A 13,596-nucleotide genomic window follows, 5' to 3' on the forward strand; every position below is an offset into this window, starting at 1 on the left:
TATGCACCCTAGTTTATCTGCTTGTTAAGGTTTTCCTGGGCTTCTGCACCAGATCTCCTTGTTCTAGGACCCATGGTGGAAAAAAAAAACTCCCACTAGGAATGTTGCTGGAGTGTTGGCAAAGCACACATCAGCTTTTACCCACTCTGTGGAGGCCTCTTGAGTTACATGGGCTATAGCAAGTCACTTGGTCTTGCATGGTTTCATCAGAATCAAGAAGCATCAGGGAAAGCATTAGCAGAGACCTTATGGGGAGAGGACAGAAAGCTATGCAGTGTGGAGCCAGGGCCAAAGGCAAAGTGTCCACAAGGAAGCTACTAGAATAACGGAAACAGGAAATTTGCTGAACTCAGGCTCTGGAGCCCATGACAGAATGGAAGAGACTATAAGAATATAAGTAACTCATGTGCACGGGCTCTCTATTAACTGATAAGGATATTGATTACTATTGTCTATTGAGCTCTATTCATAGTAAAGGTCTATAGATACATTATTTCACTCGTTAGTATTTTTTATTATATCAATCTTCAAAAAAGGTATACAGTCCTCAAAGCACGTTCCTAATTCCAGTAAATACAGCTACTTCCACACCTACACACTTCAAACTTTTTACATTAGACCAAGTGTATCAATGCCTTGTTTTTGTCTTTATTGTTTGAACTATTAAGAAATCAGAGTTGAAATCAACCAAGATGGTTGGGCACTTGGTGCAGCAATTGAAATGCCGCTTAGAATGTCCATATTCCATACTGAAGTACCTGGATTTAAATCCGAGCCCTACTCTCTATTCCAGTGTTGCCACTGTACACTCCTGGAGAAGGCAGAGGAAGGCTGAAAGAGTTGGGTCCCAGACACCCACATTGAAGACCTGGACTGAAATCCTGGCTGCTAGGCAGTTGGGGAATAAATCACTAATGGGGGAGTTCACTCTGTCTATCCATCTCCATCTCAAATAAATAAAACCAGCCAGCACCACCCTACACACATACAAGTATCTGCAAAAAGTTTGTGGAAAGCATAATTAATCGACTTTAGTGTGGGCAAGAAAATGTTTTCAGATCCATACATAGTTTTTCTATAAAATGAACTTTGTATGAATTTTTACAGACCCTCATGCTCTAAGTGACACATAGGTTACAGAGCTTGCAGCCTGGAACATTTTAAACACCATTTCAATGCCCTGGGTGATGCCAAAATGTAGAGAGAAGACCTCTTTTCTATATACTGACAACATAATCTGGTCATTTCCAAGCTTCTTTTTGTATAACCCATGATATCTTTCAGTTAATACCTGCCTCTACAAAGCATATTAGAAAAATGAGTCCAGGATTTGGGAGCAGACTCGCTTGGGCTTAATTCTGTTTTTCATTTATTTGGCTCTGCAATACCAGGATCTTCAATTTCCCCATCTGTAAAATGATAATAATGATAGTGCCATGGCCGCATTGTGGCACAGCAGATTAAGCCAACACTTAACAACTCTGGCATCCCTTATCAGAGTGGCCAGTCCAGTCCCAGCTGCTCACTTCCAACCTAGCTTCCTGCTGATGTGCCTGAAAAGGCAGTAGATGATGACCCAAATATCATATCCTGCCATCCAAGTGGGAGACACAGATGTCTCTGACTCATAACTTTGAGCCGATTCAGTTCTACCTGTTTCAACCAACTGCAGAGTAAACCAGCAGATGGAAAATTATCTATCTATCTATCTATTTATATATCTTTCTCTCTCTATCTCTACCTCTCTCCTTCCTGCTCTCTTGCTTGGGCTTTCAAATAAATTAATTTAAAAACTCAGGTAATACTTTTACAAGATCTTCAAAAGGGTTAAATGAAATTAGGCAGAATATCCAGCACACTATTAACCACATAAAAACTGCTATCATTTTCTGTGTCTAAGGAAAGGAATCCAGACACCACAGAGGGCAGTACTGCATAGTGGAAAGAAGTTGGACTTGAAAGCAGACTGGGACGTGAATCCCTCTTTTGCCCTTTGTTGGCCATAAGCATTTAGCAAGTTATTATTCCTCTCTAAATCTGTTTCTTCACCTGTCAAATAAATACAAGAATCTCTTCCTTTTTTGAAGGAGAGGCCCAAATGGCTCAATTAACAATGAGGGATGTCTTGAGAAGCCCAGTTCCAAGCACCAGGTACTAGAAGAGAGGGGGCAGAAATAAGTCCCCACCTTGGCTCTAGTTCCTATTCTCCTAAACCTATTGGCTTAAAAGGCAAGGAGAGTAGGCCTAGCATCGTGAGATTAGTCGTTTTTTTAATCCTTCAAATTCTGGTTCCTGGCTAAATAGTAAAGTTCCTACTTGCCTTTAGGGAGAACCAGGGCTCCCCTTGATTTCATACAGAATGAGATGGCTTCTGTCTCGAAAGAACACTGGTCCGTCCGTTCCACATTTGGTTTCGACCAGGGACATCCAATATGAATTTTAACTTCTGTTACAGGAAACCCTGCTAAAACAAGTGCACATTTATTTCTACTAGCACATTTTTATAGACAAATAGCATATATACACAAAATAGAATTGATGAGTGAACTTACATGAAGCCATTGTCCATCACTTAAGATTAACTGCTCCTGTACATAAACCACTTCCTGACACTAGCCTCAGATTGCCTTGAAACAAATATCAGATATTGTTTAATGTCATACATAAACAGAAGTCTAAAAGACATGGAACCATAAAACATACAAAACACCATTTTTAACATCTCAAAATATTTTTAATAATTTCTTAATATCATCAAAACTGTTTTAAACATTTTTTAGTCGTTGGTCCTGGGGCTGGCATCATATCATATCTGGCTAAATCACCAGTTTGAGTTCCTGTTTAAGGCTTGCCTGCTCTGCTTCTGATCCAGCTTCCTGGTAATATGACCAACAGAAGATGGTCCAAGTGCTTGGGCCCCTGCCACCCACATGGGAGACCTAAATGGCAGTCCAGGCTCTTGGCGTCAGCCTCGCTCAACCCTAACAATTGTGGGTATTTGGAGTGTGAATCAGTGGATAGATGATTCATCTCTCTCTCTCTCTCTCTCTCTCTAAATCTGCCTTCCAAACAAGTAAATAAATATTTTTAAAGATAGTTGATCCTAGTAAGAATCTAAATAAGGTCCATCCACAAAGTGGTTTGTATCTGTCTTAAGTCTAAATATGTGCAAGTAGGGTTATCCTCCATGCCTTTTCCTTGCAACGAATTGTTGAAGAACTGGGCTATTTGTCTTGCAGAGTTCTTTATTTCCTTCTTCCTCCCGCCCCCCCACACAAGATTTTGTATAATGCATCCTAGTGATGTATTCAGTGTATTCTATCATTAAGTTGGATGCACATTCCTCACATGAAAGCTAATAGCATGGACTGCAATCCCAAGGCTGTATCACACATGATTCTTGGTCTAAATGGACTAAGGGACTTATCTTTGTGTTTGTGCCTTGACTCTTTGGAATCTGGATGAAATAACTGGACCAAAGAGAAAGGTGCTGAGGAGTTGTTCTCTGCCAACTCCATTCCGAGACCACTCTTGTCTCTGACAGAGAACAGGGAAGGAAGGGAGAACTTACTTAATGGCAAGGATCACAGTCCTCCTCCGTCCCCTTCTGCTGACAACATTAAATTTAAGATTTAAAAAAATAGATTTGAAAGAGTTATAGGAAAAGAAGATGGAAGATATCTCTCTCCTTGTCTCCCTAACTCTGCCTTCCAAATACTTGTGTGAGTATCTTAAAAATAAATGTAAACTTAGAGTGTGTTTGCTTGGAGACCAGAAGTCAATTGCAGGGCAAGAAAATAATTTTTTGGTCAGGCTCTATGATGGCATAGAGCTGAGTTCCCAAGAGCTCCAAAGTTACTTCCTAGTACTGACGACTTTAGCTTCTACCATCTTGGGTTCTGAATACTGGCTTAGCCATCCTGTTCCATGAAACTCCAAAAATTCCTATGTAAGGTCATTTAAAACAAACTCAGCAAGCATCAACTACTTCCCATATATCAGAACTTGGAGGTGTGAAGGTGATGCATCCAAGATCATTTTGGAGGACTGAAGAGTCTCTAAGAGGAATTAGACATACAAACCATATATTTGTAATTGCACCATGGTCTTGTAAGAACCTAGAGGACCTCATGTGTGCCCGAGATAAAGGGAAGGCAAAGGGACTATAGTCATACATTTCCTCCTGTACTAACAAAGCACTTGACACTGAGTAATTTATGCAGTGGTTTATCCAGTTCATGATTCCAGAGGCTGGATGCCCAAGGGCATGGTGCTTCCTACTGTACCATTATCCGGCAGAGCATACCACGTGTGACACAGAGCAAGTGTGCTAGCTCAGATTTCCTTCTTTGTGTGATGCCACTGATGCTGGGGCCAGCATTGCAGCACTACGGGTTAAACCTCCACCTACAACACCAACATCCCATATGAGCGCTGAAGTCCCACTTGCTTCATTTCTGATACAGCTCCCTAATAATGCAACTGGAAAAGTAGCCAAGAACGGCCCAGGCCTTTGGGTCCCTGCTACCCATGTTAGAGAACCAGATGGAGTTCCAAGCTTCTGGCTTCTGCCTGACCCAGTCCTGGCATTTGCATCCATTTAAAGAACGAACCAGCAGATAGAATGTCTCTCTCTGTCTCTCCCTCTCATTTTGTAACTCTGCTTTTCAATAAATAAATAAATAAATAAATATTTTAAAACAATAAAGCCACTCATACTGTCATGGGGGATCCACTCTCATGACTTTTTGTAATGAATTCCCAATGACCCAATACCATTAACACATGAATTTGAGGATTAAGTTTCTAGCATGCGGACTTTGGGGAACATGTTAAAGCCATAGCAGAGAGCCTCAAGAAGCTGTACAATCTAGGGCTCCAAGGATGAAGAAGATTCAAGGGACTGGCTAGAAGATATTCATGTTAGTAATGTGCACTGTGTTACTGCCGCATGCCTTGTGTTGCTTTACACACTTTCCACGCACTTACACATATAAACCCACTTCACCAAGGAAGCACAAGTAGCTTCCCCCTTTACAGTAGGGTGTTAGATATTTTCTTTGCCTATATCTGCAATGCCATGATACACTTAAATAGCATCGTGTCAAAGCTGTAACTATTATTAAAGGACTACACTACTGTGATAATGTTGGGGAAATGGTGGGAGGGAAAGTAGGAAGGGAGGAAGGGGAGGCAGAGGGAAGAATCCCAATTCCTACAAAACGGTATCATGGAAAACAATAACTATTATTATAAAAATTAAAATATATAATAGAAAAAGATAAAATGCCACTTGGCATGAACTGGTATTGACAGAGTAAAATTGTGCTCAGGGTCTACATGTGGCTTTCTTTTCTGAATTGTACAGGAAGCCTTAAAAAACAAACAAAATGAGTCTGAGGCACAGAGAGCTTCAGTAACTTTCTTTTCTTATTTTAGTGTATCTATTAATTTCAAAATTACAAATGAGGTTTTTCTTTTATCTTTAAAATGTTATTTACTTAAGAGAAGGATGACAGAAGTCATATAGCTAGCTTGCTATGCGGATTCCTACAACAGCCAGGAATGAACCCAGCTTAAGCCTGGGAACAGGAACTCAAGCAGGGTCTTCCAAGTGAATGATCAGGAACGATTTACTGGAGCCATCATTGCTGCCTTTTGGGGTTCATATTATCAGGAATCCAGAGACGGGGAGTCAGAGGTAGATAGAAAACCTAGACACTCCAGTATGGGACTCAGGCAACCTAACCAGTACCTTAACCACTCGGTCAAACATCCACCCCTTGTATTTATTTCAATAACTACCCAAGAATGTTCTTAAAGTACCAAAACTCAGACTCTTAAGGCAAGGGTAGAGTAATCACAATTTGTTCTAATAGAAGGTTGATTCATGAACCTTTAACAGTGGCCAGATCTACGTACAAGGTACTCCATGCTGTGAAGAGGAGGAACATTCCATTTGCCTCTCCAGATCCACTATGCACCCTTTTCTGAGTCCCTGTTGATTCAGGAGGCTGGTCTGTGTGAACCGTGTCATTGGGCTACCTTGGCCTTGAGCATTCACTTGGAAGCAGTAGATAGGAACTCCTGACAAGCAGGTTGGTGGAAGAAAGGAGAGCAATGGCAGAGACTTGTTTCCCTGGCTCTCCCCCTGGCTGCTGGCACTGCCCGGCAGGTCAGGGCTCCTCTCAGGATAGCCTCGCTTTCCTAAATTCTTTTTCTAGCTTCTGATCACTCACTGCTCCCCGGCCTTCTCCATCCCTACATATTGCTCACACTTTTGTAAACATTGTCTTTATTAAAACCCTCCCAAATCATCTTGAGTCGAATATCCTATCTGTTTCCTGCTGGAACCCTGACTGATAGAGTGGTCAAGCCAGAGCAAGCTTCCGGAACCTTCTTTTACCTGAAACTCTAGCGGAGGCTTAGATTTATTCACAGGATGGATGTCAAAGCCATAAATTTTCCCATCTTAGTTTATCCTAGACTCAGAGGGCTGGCCCCAACCTTCAAAGGTCGCTGAAATCCATTTCCCTGCCTCGGGCTAGGAATCCCGCCCCCTGCTCCCCCCCCCCCCCCGCCACCCCTGTCAGAAAGTATATCTCACTTTGAAGATCCCCAGGTAAGGAGGTCCCATAATTCATTCTGGAGCCTTCAGTCTCCTTGCCTGATAAATCTGCCTCCTATCTGGCTTGGACCCCTCCTGCTGCAGGTACAGCCCATTCCTTTTGTTGGCTCCTGGACAAGAGCTGAAAAAAGGCTCTTCATTCTTAGGGACATAAGTGTCAAATCATCCTTCCCCTTGTCTGGCTCTGAAGTGCAGCTCGATGAGAACAGATAATCTGCACGTGCATGTCGCTGTAATCAACCTGGACATGCTCTGGGACCTCTACAAGTAACTACGTTCCACAGAGCATGGGTGAATGGTTTGTACCAGGAGGGACGGCCAGCGGGAGCCCATCCTCCACGGAAAGCGGCCGACCCGGTTCCTGGTGAACGCTTTCCTTTCCACTTACCTTTATCCTCATGGTCATGCACCCTCTGCCTGTTCTCCATACCCTTAAACTCAGGAAGGCGCTGGTTTACTCCTCATTACCTGCCCTGTCAAAGGTGTGGCCAGCAGGGCCTCCACTCATCAAGAGGCTTTGTGTCACTGTGCTGGACCTGTCATAACAAAACATATTATTATTTCCTCCTGGTTCTGGAAGCTACAAATCCAAGCTGTTAGTAGATTCACTCTTCCATGGTCTCTCTCCATGGCTCGCACATGGCTGCCTTATCCTGTTTCTCCTGTGGTCCTCTCTGCCAGTGGTTCTGCTGCCTCTCTGGGTGCTCATGCCCTCCTGCTATCAGTGTACCCATCATGTTGCCCTATAACCCACCCCAGCCGACTCATTTTAATGGAATTACCTTTTTTTTTTAATTATTTATTATTTAACTTCATTAATTACATTGTATTATGTGACACAGTTACATAGATACTTGGGTTCTCCCCACCTCTCCCCAAACCCTCCCACCATGGTGGATTCCTCCACCTTGTTGCATAACCACAGCTCAAGTTCATTTGAGATTCCCCCATTGCAAGCGTATACCAAACATAGAGTCCAGCATCTTATTGTCCAGTCAAGTTCAACGGTTTCTTAGGTATACCCTCTCTGGTCTGAAGACAGAGCCAGCAGAGTATCATCCCAGTCAATTGAAAGCTCCAACATACCATCAGTAAAAATTTGCATCATTATGGAATTAATTGACATAGTAATGAGTAACCAATATGTTCAAAGTAAATGCGAGTTCCCAGCCACCTTCTGTGACCACCTCACCTATACTTCAATTTTAGTTTATACAAAGCCTTATCCCTAACACGTTCTGAGATACTGGGACTTGAGGTTGCAACACGTAGATCTGATGGGGACCCACTCATCCTGCTCTGCCACTTGCATAAGGCTGCACCTACGTGGTTTTCAATGGATTCGCACTGGGCTGGACATAAATCAGGAAGAACAATAAATCCTAGTGTCTGATAAATCTCATAGCCCACAGACATTAAGCACCTTGTACTAGAGCTGGCATGGTGGCTTATCATGTTAAGCTGCTGTCTGAGATGCTCACATCCGACACTGGTGTCATAGCATTCCAGCCCATTCGCAGGTTTGTGATCTAGTACCCTGCAAGCGTGCGTGGTCCAGCATGGCTGTTGTGGCCTTTTGGTGAGTGAACCAGGAGAGGAAAGTTTTCGATCTCTCTTTCTGTGTATTATCCCTCCCTCTCTGTCACTCTGCCTTTCAAATAAATAAAATGGACCTTGAAAATAGAATTCAAAAGTTTCTTCCCTAAATCCTACTGTGTCTATACCCACCCCCTCATGCCAGCCATAAACACACACACACACACACACACACACACACACACACACTTGCAATGATGTATTGTAAATCACTTACCTTGCTGTTTAAGTGCTGTCTGATCTCATTAACTGTTTCATTCTATTACTGGATTGGTGAACATACTCACACGAGGGTTTGGGACTAGGTTTCCACAGCATACACGGATGATACACCAGGCCCTACTTTTCCCTTCATCACCTCAATCCCCAGCCACGAGAGCCAAGCAAAGTAGAGTTAGAGTGGATGCTGTGCTTGAGTCATGTGGTCATTTCCGTTTATCATTTAATCTTCCCAGTAGCCCACAGGATAAATAATACTAGCCCTGCTTAATAAGAGAAGAAATAATAAGTCGGAAAGGTTTAATCCCCCAAGAACCACAAAGGCTCACCTCAGAGCCCCAAAAACTAAGTAAAATTGCTTTAAAGAAGGAAAGTGCTATCAATCCAAACTATTGAATATTTACATCCCCAGAGTACTCGCTTTTAGGACTTGGAGGCCCCTCACAATCCTTAAGAGCAATAAAGAAAGTCAAGAAAAGCTCTAATTTAAAACCTATTGAGTAGGCAACACCTTTTAACAAAAATGATTTACTTTATTGGAAAGACAAGGAGAGAGACAGAGAGAGAAGGATAGAAAGGGAAAGAAATCTCCCGTTTGCTGGCTCACTCCACCAATGGCCCTGATCATCTGGAATCATGCACTCTGACCCCACCACCTTTTAAGTGATTTGAGTCTCGTGGTCTCCTGATACGCAAAGTACAGGGGATCTGGACCTAACAGTTATGTTGGTCAGGGAGTGGTATTAACCAGCAGTTCACAGAGAAATAAAGCCAAAGGGAAGGTTTCTCTCTATATATATTTCTCTCTTTCTCTTTACGGCTATAGCTTATCCTTCTTTCTGTATGTTATCTACATCTCCATATCTTTGAGATTTTCTCTCTTTTGCATATTGTTCTAACAGATGCTAGAACATAAATCCAGGAGAATGAGAAGGTCCACCATGTGTCCTCCTCAAGTGGAGACCCAGGAAAACTGAATGTGTGGATCCCAGGCCTGAGGGCCATAGCAGTGATGGTGTGGATTCCAGGCCAAGTCCAAAGAGAGCCAGGCGCACCATGGGCAAGAGAAGACAGACATCCCATTTCCAGCAGACATGTGGGCAGCAAAGGCAGCCCACATCTGACTTTGTGTTCTATTTAAGTCTTAATTAATGCCCAAATTAGGAAGAGCCATCAACTTCACTTATGTAGTCCACCAAAGCAGATCTCTTCAAGAAACACCCACCTAGACATACCTAGAAATAATGTTTATCCAGAACTCTAAGCAGTCTCTCAACCAGTCAAGCTGATAAATAAAATTCCCTACCCCCAAGGTAACCAGCTCAGCAGACCCAGGGTAAGTTTTTCCCCTGACACTTTTACATGCACAGTTACCTTGACCATTTATTTCTGGATCTCCACACTCTAGAAATAAAGCAAGCATTCTGCCAGAGAGAGAAAAGCTCTTAATAAACAAAGGAAGGCCATGTGCAGGTTCATGGCTGAACTTGAGGGCTCAGAGAAATGAGGGAGAGTCTGCCGCAGTCTGAAGGACCACAGCCGTTAATGCCTCGCCTCTTACTCATACAGTTTAATGATCCTGTTTGCTCGGTCCAGAAATCACAAGAGGGTCCCCTCGTGTGTGGTTTATCTGGCTCATTTCTATTGTCAGTAGCTGGCCAGGCTAGTTTGTCCCTCTAAAGAATGGGCAGCTCCCTTCCCTCCAGGCCAAGCTGGGTCAGACCTCTTATGCAAACAGCTCTGCAGGAAGCATTTCTCCATCCTTCTGGCCTTGTGAAATGGAATCCCTGACATCCATCTTTTTAGGTCCTCTTAGAAGGTCTCTCTGGCCTCTCTTATCTCTTGACTTCCTGCTTTAACTCACCTTGTTTGAGACTGGATTCCCAAAAAAGAAATTTGGTGGGGAGTTTATTCCCGGGGTTCATAGCAGTTCTGCTCCTTGACCTCGTCCTTGAGACAAGCCTCACGGAATGGAAGAACCAAAAAGTCTCCTTCCCCTGCTATGCAAATCATTAGAATAATGAAGGCAATCTTAAATTGCTATCTCTGTCCATTGGCCTGTGTTCATGGAGACCGAGTGCCAGGCATAGTGCTAAGTACATTTTTGGCAACTAAAGCCTCATTTGAATTAAAGATAATAAAATGATCTGTGCCTCCTATCAGAGGTGCCACAAAACTATTCATGATACCAACTCTAATTTGACACCAACTCTAATTTGTTCCCTTAGGGAATCCCACTGCTTGTTAACTCCTCCCCCCCTCATCCCTCCCAATCAACAAAGAAGCACCCAGAAATGAAGGCGAAAGTGAGATGATTGCTGTGAGCAGAATGCACTATCAAGACTAAGAGAAAAAGGAGTGTTGCTCAAGAGCACTGTTGCTGTTGACCAGCTCAACTAGCTAGCACAGACTTCTGCACCGAGTCTTGGGTCGAAACAATAAGCGGGCTCTGGGAATGGAGAGGCAGAAAGACAAAAAGTGAGGTAGGTGGTGTTGAGATGGATGGTGCCTATCTCATGTTCCCTGAATCCCTTTGTCCTAACAGGAGGGAGAGCAGGAAGGCAAGGAAGGGAGGAACCAAACTACACTCAAAGCAGTCACAGGGAGGAGAGCTTGGTTTGAGGGTGGAAGCTCCATTGCTACCCTGAGGGAGGTATTGGGTGAGTGGACACAGAGGACACCTGGTGGGGTAAAAGGTGGCATCTAAGAGATTCTGGGACTCGTTGGGAATGAAGGAAAAAGAGGTGCTTCATGAGGCTCACTCATGCCTGGAACTGGGAATCGCCTGGAATTGGGAGAGGTCTTTAGAGAGAGGAGACCTCAGGCATGGTGTGAGCCAACAAACCAGGCCATGAGGAATTGGCAACACAAGAACCACAGGGAAGAGGGAGCTGGGTATCACAACCCCCTCTACTCACTGCTGCCCTCATGTGGTTGTTTTGGTCCGCTGGTATTGAAAACCTGAAACCAAGGAGACAGGATGTTGGAAATGACTGAGCTGAACCTAGAAACAAAAATTCTTGAAAAAAATACCTAATTGGCCTGAATTTACCTAGATGTGTCCAATTGAGTTGCTTTCCAAAGGACAGCCTGGGAGACAGAAACAGAAATTAAAAACAGCTTTAGAAATATAGTTATTTTGTAAAAAAAAAAAAAAAAAAAAACTATATATATTCATTTGAATATAGACTTGAATATATTCACTTGAATATAGATTTGGACACATATGTGTACATATATATGTGAGTATGTGTGTGTGTGTATTCGTTTGAAAAGCTGAGAAAGAAATGGACAGAGTTCCCATCTCTGGTTCATTCCCCAAATGCCCACCGAATCCAGGGATAGGCCAGGAGATGTGGATGCGTTATGGGCCTCCCATGTGAGTGCCAGGGAGACAACCACTGTAGCCATCACTGCTGCCTCCCAGCGTCAGGCCGGGCTCTCTGCTTGGGATACCGTTATCTTCATCACTTGGCTCTGAGAGTTAAAAGATGATCATCACACAGACCCTCCCCTGCTATGTGGAGCCTGAAGTCAGGGCAGCTGTGAGCTGTGAGGCTGCCTTCCTTCTTGGTTTGAGAGAAAAACAGCGCTGGTGTTTCTGATTTTCCTGCAACAGCAAGGACAAACCACAAATAATACCTGAGCTCTTTGTCAGTAGAAATGATAATAATAATAGCAACTGCCACCAAATTTGAGAACCATGTGCAACTTATTCTATCAGATACATCATGTAACACACACAAACATTATTTAAGCCAAGGAGAATGACCCCTGCATCACAACAGAGATGTTTCATGGCTCAGGTTGGAGGGTCTATGTCACCCAGGCTTTTTCCAATGCCCTTTAGTTCCAAGTCCACGTCAGTTAAGAAGATGAGAGAAGATCATGACTGAAGGCCAGGAGCATGGAGGTGTGAGACTCACGATGTGGGTGCCGCTCATCTTCTTATCCTGCCCCTCTGACAAGCAGTCAGTCCATTTATTCCAGGTTCCCAATAGGAGCTGAATGGGCCAAGGGCAAGAAGGTTGGGGCTCAAGTGTTGCAAAATTTAAGGCATCACTGAAAATTTTGGTAATCAATATCTTAGTGAAAAATTCTTTAAGTAGAAATGAGTATAAAGTATTTACAATGAACAAAATATCAAAATTTTAAAGATAGCTTCAGTATTACTGATTTTTACTTTCACTTTCAGATTCCAAAATGACTCAGCATGTCACTGTTTCTGATCCCAAAATGCAGAAAGAAAAGTTCCTTTCTTCTCAGACTATGTGAATGTCAATAAGAATGATCCAAAGAATCTGCAAAAAAAAAAAAAAAAAAAAAAAAATTTCCTAGCAATAATGAGAATCACGAGTTTATCAGTTGCTTGAACTACCAAGACAAATGCCATAGACTGGATTGGCTGAAGCAACAGAAATTTATTTCTGACAGTTCCCCAGGCTGAAAGTCCAAGATTAAGGCAGTGGCAAGGTTTGTTTTACTCTGAGCTCTTTCCTTAGATTGTAGGCAGCCTCCATCTCACTCTTGCTTTCACAACATCTCTTATTGTCCTATTTTAGGCAATAATCCCATCAAGAGGGTCCCATTCTCAAACCTCATCTAGCCCCACGTAGCTCCCAAACAGTTCCTCTTTAAAATACTATCACATTGGATGTTTGCATTTCAACATTGGACCTTGGAGGGAGAGGGAAGCCAAATACTTGGTCCATAACAGTAGCATGGTCAAAGTTCACTTAAACAGAATGAACAGCTGGAGTTCTTGTTTGTTTGTTTAAGATTTATTTATTTGAAAGGAAAAGTTACAAACAAGGGGGAGACAGAAGAGGAGACAGCGCTTCTATTTGTTGGTTCTTTTCCCCTAAATAATTACAGCATCTTGGGCCTGTGCCAGGCTAAAACCAGGAACCTGGAACTTCATTTGGTCACCCATGTGGGTTCAAGGGCCCAAGCACTTGGGCCAACTTCTGCTGCTTTCCCAGGACACACTAACAGAATTGGATTAGAAATCAAATAGCCTGGATTTGAATTGCCACTGAGCTGGTATGGGATGGACTTAACTGGCTATAGCTTCACCACAATGTTGGCCCCTAAGTACCGATATCAATAACATCCCCTAACACTAACAAAATATTATTTTTATTACAAAGTCA

The sequence above is a fragment of the Ochotona princeps genome, chromosome 2 (assembly GCF_030435755.1).
Source record: "Ochotona princeps isolate mOchPri1 chromosome 2, mOchPri1.hap1, whole genome shotgun sequence".
NCBI lineage: Eukaryota > Metazoa > Chordata > Mammalia > Lagomorpha > Ochotonidae > Ochotona > Ochotona princeps.